Genomic DNA, 13,753 nt, shown 5'->3' with positions numbered 1-13,753 from the left:
ATTATAGAGTTTACCCTACTGAGTCCCAGATGCTGAACCTCATTTAGAAGTTGGCATATGTAGAAGATTCCTTGTAGCTATGCTTAGAGGATCTTTGTTCCCTGGGTGTGTAAGCCTTCTTTTAAAAATATCTTAACTCTTCCATTCAAGGTGTAGAGTATGGAAACATGCAGAGCTTGGGAGGACACTGACTTGGAAACTGGTGTCTTTCAAACTGAAATTTTTGTAATGATAACCTGTTTATGGGTTTTCTCGTGGGACTTGGCCTTGCCGGGGAGCCGGGTTGACCAGCTGTGCCCGGCCGTGAAGGATATCTGTGTTTCCTGTTTATTTTGCTTTGTTTTTTTTTTGGCTGAGTCGGGTCTTGGTTGCGGCACCTAGCCTTAGTTGCTCTGTGGCATGTAAAATCTTAGTTCCCCAACCAGGGATTGAACCTGTGTCCCCTTCATTGCAAGACAGATCCTTTTCTTTCTTTTTTTTTTTCATACATGCGATACAACATACGATACAAACACTTTATTACATACGATACAAACACTTTATTAACAGCAGATCATCCCGGTGGGCCAAGGCGTCAACCCAGACATCCAGCACCCAGTCACAAGTTCAGCGCAGCCTCCGAGCCTCTCACTCTGACTCTAGCAGGGTGAGCACATCACCCTCGTGAACGGAGCCTTTCACGTTTCGGATAATGGAGTTGCTCGTGTCGCCCATGAATTCTACGCACCCCTGCGTGCACTGTCCCTGAGAACCGGTCCTGCTGAACACCTTGGTGACCCTGGCAAGCTTGATGGGCTGCACACTGCTCGTGTCCACGATGCCGGCGCCGCGGCGGTCGGGTGGAGAGAGCAAGGCAGATTCTTAACCACTGAAACAACATGGACGTCCCCATTTGTGTGTTAATTGAAAATTAATGTTTTGCTGGCATTTATTAAAATATTAATATATTTTAGGATTAAAACTTAAACGCTAACCTTTTATTGATGTGTATTTGTATGTGTGTTTTGTGGAAGACAATTTTTCCACAGACCAGGGGCACAGGGGATTGGAGGGATGGTTTGGGGATAATTCAAACGCATTAAATGTATTGTGTACCTTATCTCTATTATTATTACATCAGCTCCAGCTCGGATCATCAGACATTAGATTCTGGAGGTTGGAGACCCCTGACTTAGCAGACAGGAAGCAACTGCAGCGAGCCCAGTGTGGGAGGGTGCTACAGTGACTGGCCTCCACCCGGAGGTGGTACTGAAGCTTAATAAGGCTTTTAAAAAATTTCCTTAATTGGAAGATAATTGCTTTACAATGTTGTGTGTTTCTGCTGTATAGCAAAGTGAATCAGCTATGTACATATATCCCCTTCCTCCTAAGCCTCCCCCAACTCGCACCCCCGCATGAGGCTCTCTTAACTGAAGTTCCTCGGTGGCTGTTCTTGGCCAGTCTGCCCTTCTTGCATGGTCTTCAACAGTGCTAGCCAAAAATGATGACTAAGCAAACCCTGGGAGGCACATACCTGGGGCCACTGCACCAAGTCTGAAGTGCAGGCAACAGAGAGGCTGATTCTTTGGCCTTTTGTACCAGAAAGTAAGGAGGCTGCCAGATGTGGGTCTTGTCACGTAGACGCCAGTGCCCATTTGAGAGCACCAGTTGACCAAAATGGCACAGAGGTGAAAAAACCCACCTGCCATTGCAAGAGATAGAGGGGACGTGGATTTGACCCCTGGGTCAGGAAGATCTCCTGGAGGAGAAAACGGCAGCCCACTCCAGTATTCTTGCCTGGAGAATTCCATGGACAGAGGAGCCTGGAGGGCTACATTCCATGGGGTCTCAAAAGAGCTGGACACAACCGAACGACTGAGCATGCGCGCATGAACAGTTTCATGATAATTTCAGGAGCAAAAAGAATGAGTGTGATGGATGACAACAGAGCAAACATATAAAGAAAAATTTTTGGATAAATAGTGATGGTCTAAAGAATTAATTGTGGTTGTCAGAAGCAAGGGTGGATGCTGGGGAAATTTGGTAGAGTCAAAAGGGACAGACTTTCAGTTTTAAGATAAATGAGGACTGGGGATGTCATTCCAGCATGGTGACTATAATTAATACTACTGTGTGGTATCTTTGAAAGCTGCTTAGAGAGTGGATCCTAAAAGCTCTCATCACAAGGAAAAAAATGGGTCGGGGGGAAGGGTGCGTGCCACATGGCATGCAGGGTCTTAGTTCTTCAACTGGGGATTGAACTCGTGCTCCATGCAGTAGAAGCACTGAGTCTTAACCACTGGACAGCTAGGAAAGTCCCCCCGATTTGGCTCAGAGGTTAAAAGCATCTGCCTGCAATGCGGGAGAACTGGGTTCGATCCCTGGTTTGGGACGATCCCCTGGAGAAGGAAATGGCAATCCACTCCAGTATTCTTGCCTAGAGAATCCCATGGATGGAGGAGCCTGGTGGGCTACAGTCCACGGGGTCACAAAGAGTCGGACACGACTGAGCGACTTCACTTTCACTTTCACTTTCATGAGGAAACAGATGTTAACGAAACTTACTGTGGTAATTATTTCACAATATGTGTAGGTCAATTCATTATGCAGTACATTTAAGCCTTTATGGTGTCATATGTTAGTTATATCTCAGTAAAGCTAGAGATAAAAAAAATGCAGAAGGAATGACAGAATTTGAGAATGCTTATTTTGCAAACTTTAATAAACTAGTGGGTCTAGGCAGTGATAAACAAAGACTCTTAAAACTGTTAGATAAAAGGTTAAGGGATAAACTTCATAAGGGATGGGGCAGTCTGATGATAGCGGAACCCACTGATCAATCTTACCACTGAAAGTGAGCCGGCAACCAGACGTGAAGTACCTGCTGTGAAATATCAGTGTCTTGAAAACTGAACCTGAATCTAATTAAGCATCTTGATCTACGAGTTGACAGGAAATGTGAAGGACAGAAGAACATATGTAAACTGATCCCTTGAGGATGCCATCTACCAAATTCAGAATAAGGGAAATCCCATAGCATCGAGAAAACAAGAGTGAGGCACAAAAACAGTAGATATTTAAAGAAGCTCTGAAAACATATCAACAAAATACAGTCCTCAGGATCTTGTTTGGATTTTGATTCAACCAAAACAACTTTGAAATACATTTTATAGAAAATCTGGTAAAATCAAACATAAACTGGGTATTAGACGAGAGTAAGACTTGCTGCTGATTTTGTCCAGTATGATGGTGTCATTGTGATTACATCTTTTTTAAGTCGTCTTCTGTTAAATATTCTGAAGTATTTATGGATGAAACCATATGATAATTGGGATCCAGAAGAGGGCAAAAAAAGTGAGGAGGAATAGAGGAGAATGTAGGGACAAATGTTGCTGGCTTGTGGAACTTGGTTGGGTATATGTGGCTTTCATTATATTGTTATCACTACTTTTGTGTATATTTGAAAAGTCCTTGAAAAATGTTAAGAAAATGAAAATACATGAACAAATTCGTTTTAAACAAACGTACAGCCTCTCATGGGTTCTGTTGAGTAAGCCAGCTTTGAGAATCATTTAGGTGGAGAGGACTTTGGAATGATGCTAGGGGCAAGTGTAGAGAGGCTGGAATAACCCCTCCCCCTACCACTGCCTCTGGTGGCTCAGACGGCAGTGAATCTGCCTGCAATGCAGGAGACCCGGGTTCGACCCCTAGGTTGGGAAGATCTCCTGGAGAAGGGAACAGCTACCCACTCCAGTATTTTTATCTGGAGAATTCCTTGGATGAAGGAGCTTGGTGGATTACAGTCCATGGGGTCACAAAGAGTCGGACACGACTGAGTGACTAACTAATGCTACCCTCCCTCCATCTCTCCCCCCCCAACCCGACCCACGCCCCAAACAGTTCCCAGTCGCTCTCCTGCTCTCAAGGGTTCTCAGTGTTAATGATGGGCAAACAATACAGAAGAACTCAGGATGCAGGGATCCTTGCTGATGTTATAGTTGGAAGTTTTTAATAGAATTTTAATAGAATTCCTTCTCTGATCTGAGAAAAAGATTAATGGGTATTAATATTTAGCTTCTATTTCCATGAAAAGCCTGTGGAAAAGCATTTTGCAAAGCATCTATGGTAACTAATCCAGAAAATAAATCAAATTAGTCACTGTTGAGGGCTTGCATTACAAACCAAAATAAGATACATTTTTTTGATGAGTGGCTAGCTCGAGGGTAGAACTTCATGGTTTTATGACACCAACATTTACTATTAATTATTTCCAAGTTAGTTTAGCTCATAAGTGCTATGGAAATAGCACTGAGCTGGATGTTCTGAGACCAGGTTTTGATTTTGGATGTTTTGCTGGCAAGGCGTGTGACTTTCTTCAAGTTACTCCCTCTGAGGTTCTTTTTTTTTTTTTCTTTTCTAAACAGAAAACAGAATAAATGTCTGAGGTCCTTCCAGCTCTAAGATTCTATTTGTCTCTGAATTTAAAAAATGTTCTCATTCCTTTGCCTACACAGTTTCATTTATTCCTAAATCAGACTTATGACATTGAAAGTTTTATTATTCACAGCTGACAGATGTAGAAACTGAGGATAGAGACAGTAAATAATCTAATGAACAATGAAAGTTTACGTGTGACCTCATTTTCATTCTTACAGAAATATCCAGTCGTTGACTTCTATGTGTACTGTTCTTTACTATTAGTGCACTGAGGTTCAGTGCACTTAGACATTTGAGATCATTGGAAAGTGTGAAATATTAGAGAAGTTTGATTTGTCTTAACAGTCATAAAAGTTTTACATCTCAATATGAACTATCATTTAAGAGCATGTCTATAAAATATGTTCCTTTCCAGGTGGATTTGTGTGTGTCTGTGTGTGTGTGAAAATAAGTTTCCTAAAATTTCAAGGACTTTAAATGAATCAACAGTATATAGTATGTCTAAGATGTACTGTAAAATAAACAAAAGATCTCTAAATATTAAAAGAACAAATTTATTCGTTTAGCTTCCCTTGTGGCTCAGCTGGTAAACAATCCGCCTGCAATGTGGGAGACCTGGGTTCGCTCCCTCGGTTGGGAAGATCCCCTGGAGAAGGGAAAGGCTATCACTCTAGTATTCTGGCCTGGAGAATTCCATGGACTATGTAGTCCACGGGGTCGGAAGGAGTTGGATACTACTGAGAGACTTTCACTCACTCGCTCAAATATTTAGTAAACATTTGCCGTTGCCTTCCCAGATAGGTAAGTGGCAAAGAATCCACTTGCCAATGCAGGAGACTTAAGAGATGAGGTTTGATTTCTGAGTCGGGAAGACCTCCTGGAGAGTGGGAAATGGCAACCCATTCCCTTATTCTTGCCTGGAGAATCCCATGGGCAGAGGAGCCTGGCAGGATGAGTCTGATACAACTGATTGAGCACACACAAGCATTTGCTCTGCCCCTCTTTGTTCCAAATGAATTTGAATCGTTAGTGTGGTTCAAAAGCCACCTGGATAGGATGGGACTCAGTTCCTGTCCAGGTGTCCTAGGACGGGGCTTCTTATCTACCTCGTTTCCAGGGTCATAGCATTGTTAGACCACACCCAATGCATTTTGGCTCTGTAATCAAAATACTGGTGTCTCTGAGAAAGTTCAAACTTCCAAACTACTTATGCTACGTAACAGAACCTTGCATATAATTGAGGTGCTCAGCAAGTAAATATTGAATTAAAGCTAACATGAGGACAAGGTTAAGGTAAAAAGTAGTCAAGGTTAAGGCCGTTTGAGCAGGTGAAATTTCAGGTGGCAATAAATCAGGTTATTATTTTAAGGGTAATAGATACTTGGTTCTTTGTGGATTTTCTTGTGCAAAACCAGACCTGTATTGTTCTAAAGATTTGACGACCACAGTGGCAATGAGAGTAAAGATAGCTGTTTTTCTTTTTCACTTTATATTTTTCAAAGCACTTTAATTAGATCTCATTTAACTTTTAATATCAATTCTTGATGACATATTTATGTAAACGTTGGCTTGAATTTTAAGTGGGAAATGAACAAACCCAGTTTTGTAAGGGGTTAGTGTCTTCCTGCTGAAAATAATGTAATGAAAGAAATAGAAGTGTACTTTGGAGGCAGCACACATTTATACATTATTTGGGCAGTTTATAGTTATAATAATACTGACACTGTTTTCTTTGGGGAAAACTTTCATGTTAATGCCACCTCTTTAGGTCTAAATATTCTGGTGAAATTAAAGGGAACTTTGAGGGCAGGTAAATAAAAAGGCATGCTGCCCTGTTTTAAATTGTATGACCATGAAGATTATGTCTTTACAAAACTGTTTTTCTAATTTATAGTGCATTTTAATGAGCATAATTCAGTTGTTTAATTCCCGGTAGCACTGAACAGAAAGCAACACTGTAGGTGGCTGATTAATATAATATTTTATGTTTATCTTTACTCAGTAACCATGTAAATATGTGAAGATGTTTTGAAAGCAGCAACATGTTCCAAACAGACTTTCTTTGCTATGTAATTTTCTTGAGATATTTCATTTTTAAAATGTTTGTATTAAAGCTTTTCAACGTTGCACAGCTTAGCCAAATAGTGTTTGTACTGCACCTTTAATAACATTTAAATAAAAGTTTAAGGGTGGAAAATTATTGGTTCAACAATGGTTTAAGGGAAGTTTCTTTCCTGTTATCACCTGCTATATTTAAATCTTTATACCTTCATATACTTTGGGATAAACTAAGTCCAGGTGGTTTCCTTTTAAAATTCTCAGACTTTGTCCAGATTTTCCTTTGTGTTAGCAACAGGCATGTTATTAGCTGTCTTGCACCATCATGTATTACTAATTTGCATTTTCTCCACCCTTCGCAAACAGCTTGATGTCTCAAATCTTCATTTTTCAGGGGATACAAATTATTCAGTAAAAGGCATAATCTTTCTTAAAGAAAATAATAATCATCATTGAGATGATTCAGGTAGACTTATGGACCAGGGAGAACATAATTTATAAACATTTATAAAATATTCCAAATATTTAACAACTGATAAGGCTAGGGCACTAGCCAATCAGAACAGGCAGGAGCCATAAAGCTGAGCAAAGTCCTGCAGGCCCCTTTGGGGGCGGATATTAACCTTTTAGCTGCTGGATCCTGAGAAGGGGGAAGGAGGGGATAAAGCAAGAGCGATGCAGAGGAGAGAGGAGGAAGCTTGCGATGAGGCTTATATTAGTGACTCTCTCTCTATATATATATATGCACACACACACCAGGGTTTCTCAGCCTTGGCACTACTGGCATTTTGGGACCAGTAATTCTTTGTCGTTGGGACCTGTCCTTTGCATTGTAGGGTACTCAGCTGTGTATCTGGTTTCTACTCACTGGGTTCTGTGATCACTGCCCCCCTAGTTGTGACAACTAGAATTGTCTCCAGAGATTGTCAAATGTCTCCTGGGAGGCTGAGGACTACGGTTATATAGCATCTGGCACAAAAATATTTTAACATCCTAACAACTGTTACCGGAGAAGGCAACGGCACCCCACTCCAGTACTCTTGCCTGGCAAATCCCATGGACGGAGAAGCCTGGTAGGCTGCAGTCCATGGGGTCGCTAAGAGTCGGACGCGACTGAGCAACTTCACTTTCACTTTTCACTTTCATGCATTGGAGAAGGAAATGGCAACCCACTCCAGTGTTCTTGCCTGGAGAATCCCAGGGACGGGGGAGCCTGGTGGGCTGCCGTCTCTGGGGTCGCACAGAGTTGGACATGACTGACGTGACTTAGCAGCAGCAACAACTGTTACATTCATGCCCTCATCCACAGGGTCTTAAACTGTCACCTGCCTTTTGTTTGTTTGTCGCTCAGTCATGACTCTTTGCGACCCCAAGGACTGTAGCCCACCAGGCTCCTCTGTCCATAGAATTCTCCAGGCAAGAATACTGCAGTGGGTAGCCATTCCCTTCTCCAGAGGATTCTTCCCGATCCAGGGATTAAATGCAGGTCTCCTCCATTGCAGGCAGTTTCTTTACCATCTGTACCACCAGGGAAGCATAGAAATATTTCAATATCCTAACAACCATTACATTCATGCCCTTATCCGCAGGGTCTTAAACTGTCACCTGCCTTAGAGAGCTCAACAAATATTTGAGAAATGGATGAATGACTTAGGCATTCAGTCAACACACAGGGAATCACCCTTCAGGAAAGGTTGATGCCTATGTTATCTATCGTCCTCTGAGTGTGGGTACAACTTGATTTATGGCTAAACAGGTGTTCAGTGAGTCCCTTCACCGTGTTGACCACAGGATATGACACTGTGGGGGCTGCTAAGGCGTGAGGTCTCTAGGATTCATTAACTGCATCTCTTCTCACTTCATATACTGTTTATGGATCATTTCCTCCATGCTGAAGGTTTTCACTTATATGCAGATAAATCCTACAATTGCATCTCTATTGCTCTTTCTGAACTTAAGCTGTATTTCTATCAGCCTTGCATATCTTATGCCTTCTGTAGGAAATACAGAAAATTGAACTCAGCTTTCGCCTGTCCTCACTGCATCCAGACAGACTCCTTGTCTGTCACAATTTGCTTAAATTCATTAGATCGTTATCACCTCATTCACGGTGGTAATCTAGATAACTCTCTTGTAATTCCTATAGGTAAGGAACAATCAGTCACATGCAGTTTTAACCTAACCACTCATTGGAAAAGACACTGATGCTGGGAAAGATTGAAGGCAGGAGGAGAAGGGGACGACAGAGGATGAGATGGTTGGATGGCATCAACAACTCAATGGACATGAGTCTGAGTAAACTCTGGGCATTGGTGACGAACAGGGAGGCCTGGCGTGCTGCAGTCCACGGTGTCACAAAGAGCAGGACGCGACTGAGCAACTGAACTGAACTGAACCTAACCACTGAATAGTTTGGATGACATTCCCTTCTCTTTGTCTTCTCTAGTCTTTCCTATTCTATTGTTTTCCTCTATTTTTTTACATTGTTCATTTAGGAAGGCTTTCTTATCTCTCCTTGCTGTTCTTTGGAACTCTGCATTCAGATGGGGATATCTTTTCTCCTTCGTCTTCCACGTCTCTTATTTTCTGGGCCTCCTTAACTGTAGCCTTGTCACCCTGGGCTGAAATGATCTATTTAACTCTTATGTGTCTCCTCACTAGAACTGAGACTGCATCTTTTTTTAAATCGTTATGTGATGATCCGTGTTTTCTTTTTTAATTCTTAATTTTTTTGGCCTCACCGAGTAGCATGTGGGATCTCAGTTCCCCAACCAGAAATCTATTCTTTGCTTTGGACGTGCACGCATGCTCTGTCATGTCCAACTCTTTGCAACCCTATAGACTGTAGCCTGCCAGGCTCCTCTGTCCCTGGGATTTTCCAGGCAAGAATACTGGAGTGGGTTGGCATTTCCTTCTCCATTGGAAGAATGCAGTCTTAACTACTAGACCACCAGGGAAGTCCTGAGAGTATGTCTTATTCATCTTTATAGCCTCTGTTCCTCACATGGGTGCTTAATAAATGCTTTCAGTATGATCTCAATTCTGAGGAAAAAAATACAAAAACCTAGATGTACAGATACAGAGAAAAAGAAGATCCGAAAGATAGCCGTGTAACACAGCTAGATTCTATGCCTTTGACATGTTGTTGGAACTTTCACCTTGGCCACAGGAAGTATTGCTACAGCACTTATCCATATTACTACATCACAGAAGGAAACTAAAGTTGGTTTGTAAATTTTGGGGAAGCCTGGAAAGGAGTGGGATAAGGGGGAGAAAGGGAAGAGGAGGCAACAGCAGTAACAAAAATGTAAGCTTTGCTAACATTAAATCAGTGCTGGAATGAGAAGTGCAGACTAGAAATCATAGTTGTGCTATGATTTCTGCAATGATCATAGTTCTGCTGACTTCCTTTGTTCATTGTGAACAACACCCAGTCCCTCCTTCCTCACTACCCTGATACCCTAGAAAAAACCTTTTTGAAAAAAATGATGTTTTGCGATTTTTTTTTTTTTCTTGCTGCTTTCAGGACTTAAGCTCAACTGAGGACATAAGGCTTGCAGATGGGCTTAGTTATAAAGAAGTTATAATATTTGGGTTGAAATTCCCTCCTCTGTTAATTATGGCCCTGAAGACTTCTTGTCATAATAGTAAAATTTCACAGCCCCTTGACATTAGAATGTTGATACTCAGGCCCTTGTGCAGCTGTCCGTGCATGAGGCCAACAGATGGGATAGTGTTTAAAAGAAAAAAAAAGGCTGCATTGCTAAGGTTCAAATTCTCTAATCCCCTCACTGAGGCTCTGAAAGCTGACTGCTTGAAAAGGAAGCTGGCTGCTCCCTCATCTGAAGAACCTTGGTCCTCTGATGTCCTCCTGGTCTCAGCCCAGCGACACATGTCGAGCGGCAGAGTGAAAGATGTTCAGAAGGCATACCATCTCAGTTAACATGTCACCGAAGATATTCCTGTGGTTGACTTACCATCATGATCCTAAATGCTGGTTCTGTTCTGGAAGAACACTTAGGACTAGGGATAAAGACCACAAGGTAGAAAAACAAAAAATAATCATCTTTTCATACTTTGGAGAACACGGCATTCAATTTGCAAAAAAATTTACAAATCAATGAGGATCTGTTTATAATTGGTCGACAAACAAGATAAGCACTACAGACAGTAGCACTCATTTTTTTATTTACAACAGTCCATTAAAAAACAAAAAACATTTGCTCACAATCCATGTGCAAGTTGACTAAATTTACTGAATATCATAAAATATGGGACAACGAATATAGGAATGGAATGTCTGCAACCTAAACGAAGCTGAATCTAATCATCCGGGAGGCCACATCTTACATTCAGTGACATAGTATGTTGGAAAGAACATGACTTTTCAGATAGTCAGGCCTAAGCTCAGATCTCATTTCCTGTACTTACTGTGTGACTTTAAGTGAATCAGTCTGCCTGTGGACCCCCAGTTTATTTGCATATTAAACTGGAGACAGAATAACCAATTCACAGTTGGATCTCATTGAGGTTAGAAATTTGAGTTTAAGTTCAGAGTGCTCATTTAGAACCTGGCCGGCTACAGTCCATGGGTTGCCAATAAGTCGGACACGATATAGCAACTAAACACCAACAGCTTCCTAGTGTAGATTCAATCCATTCATCAAAGATTCACAGTCTGTCTTTCAAAGACCCTACACTCTGCCCTCCTCAGAAGTTGCCAGACTTCTTGTTCTATGTCTTCTTTTTTGTGGGACCAGATCAGAAGTGGCAGTCACCTTCCTGTTCTGAATCATCCCTGATTCTGTAGGTTGGGGTATGCTGTTCTTTATTACACGGGTGTTTTGTATGTGTATCACTTATTTATTTTATTTTTTTAAATTTAATTATTACTATTTTTGTATGCATATATCCCCTCCCTCTTGGACCTCTCTACCACACCACCTCCCAGTTATTTTTTTTTTTTTCTGCTCTGAAGGAAGTTAACATACAAATACCTAGGACTTGAATTTTACTTATTTATATGTAAATAAATGTTCTCCAAGCGGCTGATATTAAATTAAATTTTTAAGGGGATGAAGAATTTTTATAGATGATGAAAGTCCAAAGGTATTAGAAATGAAAGATTTACTTGAGATTATTAGTCCAGTTTCAGTTTAGTCACTCAGTCATGTCCAACTCTTTGTGACTCCATGGATTGTAGCCTTCCAGGCTCCTCTGTGCGTGGGATTCTCCAGGCAAGAATACTGGAGTGGGTTGCCATTTCCTCCTCCAGGGGATCTTCCTGACCCAGGGATTGAACCCACGTCTCCTGCATCTCCTGCACTGGCTGGCGGAGTCTTTACTGCTGAGCAACCAGGGAAGCTTCTTGGGATTAGTACTAATATATTAATTGAACATTGCATGGGTGTTACTTGGGTCTCTAAAAGGTATTGACATGACAAACTTCCTCATGACATATATACTGATACTGGACCATCTGCCAAGTGGCTCCAACATTTGTGGGTAACTAAATGCAGTTGTTTAGTTAATGAGGAATTTAGTACAGTGACGAGACAAAGGATTTACCTGGAAAAGACATCTAGGTAAATCCTTTGTTTTTAAAAATGGATTCTTGAAAAACAAGCTGCCACTTGTCCTTTCCAAGTCCGGGTTTATAATCCACCAAAGCAGAGGGAGAATCTCTTCCTCTCTTATTATTAGTCACCCCAATTGGCTCATGGAGCTGAGTTTAAGGAAAATGCTCAGAAGCCCTTAATTCTGTTGGTTCTGTGGACTGATCACTAGCAAATTGCTCTCTGGACACAACTGCCCTCTCCCTGAGGATTTAGTGGAACAGATGCCTCTTCCACCCATTTTATGTCCCTGGAGAATATTCATATTATACAGTGAAGTGAAAGCCACCCAAGTCGTGTCGGACTCTTTGCAACCCCATGGACTATACAGTCCATGGAATTCTCCAGGCCAAATACTGGAATGGGTAGCCTTTCCCTTCTCCAGGAAATCTTCCCAACCCAGGGATTGAACCTAGATATCCTGCATTGCAGGCAGATTCTTTACCAGCTGAGCCACAAGGAAAAGCCATAGACTACTGGAGTGGGTAGCTTATCCCTTCTCCAGTGGATCTTCCCGGCCCAGGAATCGAACTGGGGAATCAAACTGGGATCTCCTGCATTGCAAGTGGATTCTTTACCAGCTGAGTTATCAAGGAAGCCTTGATACTATACAGAGCCTTCATTTAACCCCGGTTTTATACCTCAGCATCTTGTCATTCCTATTCAACCAACATGCCTGTCTAGGTCTAACATTTGAATATCTTGAAAGACTACTAACTTGTCTGTGGATTCTGAGCCTTAACTATGACCTTTTCTTCACCTGTTACTCCCTCACTATTCCCTGCTGATCGCCACTTAAGCCTAGGATCTCTCTTCTCTGCTACTACTAAAATGTGGTTCCAGAGACTTCCCTGGTGATGCTGTGATTAAGACTCCACCTCCACTGTGGGGGACAGGGGGCATTCAATCCCTGCTCAGGAAACTAAGGTCCAACATACTGTAGGGTGCAGCCAAAAACTAAAAAATAAATAAAGCGTGGTTCCTGGAAACACTCTGAACTCAGCAACATATAATTTAATTTGAATTTTAAAGTCAAAGGGAATCAGAAATACTCAAACATCGTGCATAAAGCCTGATTGTGAAGTGCAAGGTTTGTGTATCGGCTGATGTGGGAAAGTATTTCATATTCGGGTGTTGGGAAAGAATAAGTGGGAAAATGGTATCCCTTGACTAGTGAAATGACTGCATATAGATTTCGTAAACCCTGGAATGTGTGCTTTGATGGACTAAATTATTTTGGGAAGATAGTGGGATTCAGTTGAGAATTCGTTTGATTTTCTTAGAAAATTCAGAATGAATGGTGAATGAATGGAATGTGATATGCCCAGCTCTGTCCTATTAAAAAAGAATACTTCCCTAAATTCCTCCTTCCCTAAATTTATACTCTGTTCTCTTTCTTCCGGTCTTTCCTTCTCTACGGCTTCCTTCATCTGCTTTGGCCACACACTCATTCAGAACTTGAGACCACCAGCCCTGAAATAGAGAAAAGTTTGTTTTTGATTTTGACACAGTGACCTCTCTCTGTACTACCTTTATTCAATCATATATTCTGTGTTATGAAAGGTTTTCTCTGAGATCTCCACATGAAATTGATTGTAAAAATATCAAGTGTTCTAGTGAAGTGTCTTCCCCTTGGATGTGCCCACACCATACAGGACATCACC

General features: G+C 41.5%; 1 pseudogene; it reads right to left on the bottom strand.

Annotated features, from left to right (window-relative positions):
* On the bottom strand, positions 516–1,634 carry LOC102184781 (annotated as a pseudogene).

Source organism: Capra hircus, chromosome 27 (assembly GCF_001704415.2).
Source record: "Capra hircus breed San Clemente chromosome 27, ASM170441v1, whole genome shotgun sequence".
In the NCBI taxonomy this organism is placed as follows: Eukaryota; Metazoa; Chordata; class Mammalia; order Artiodactyla; family Bovidae; genus Capra; species Capra hircus.
This window is presented reverse-complemented; position numbering and strand designations above follow the sequence as displayed.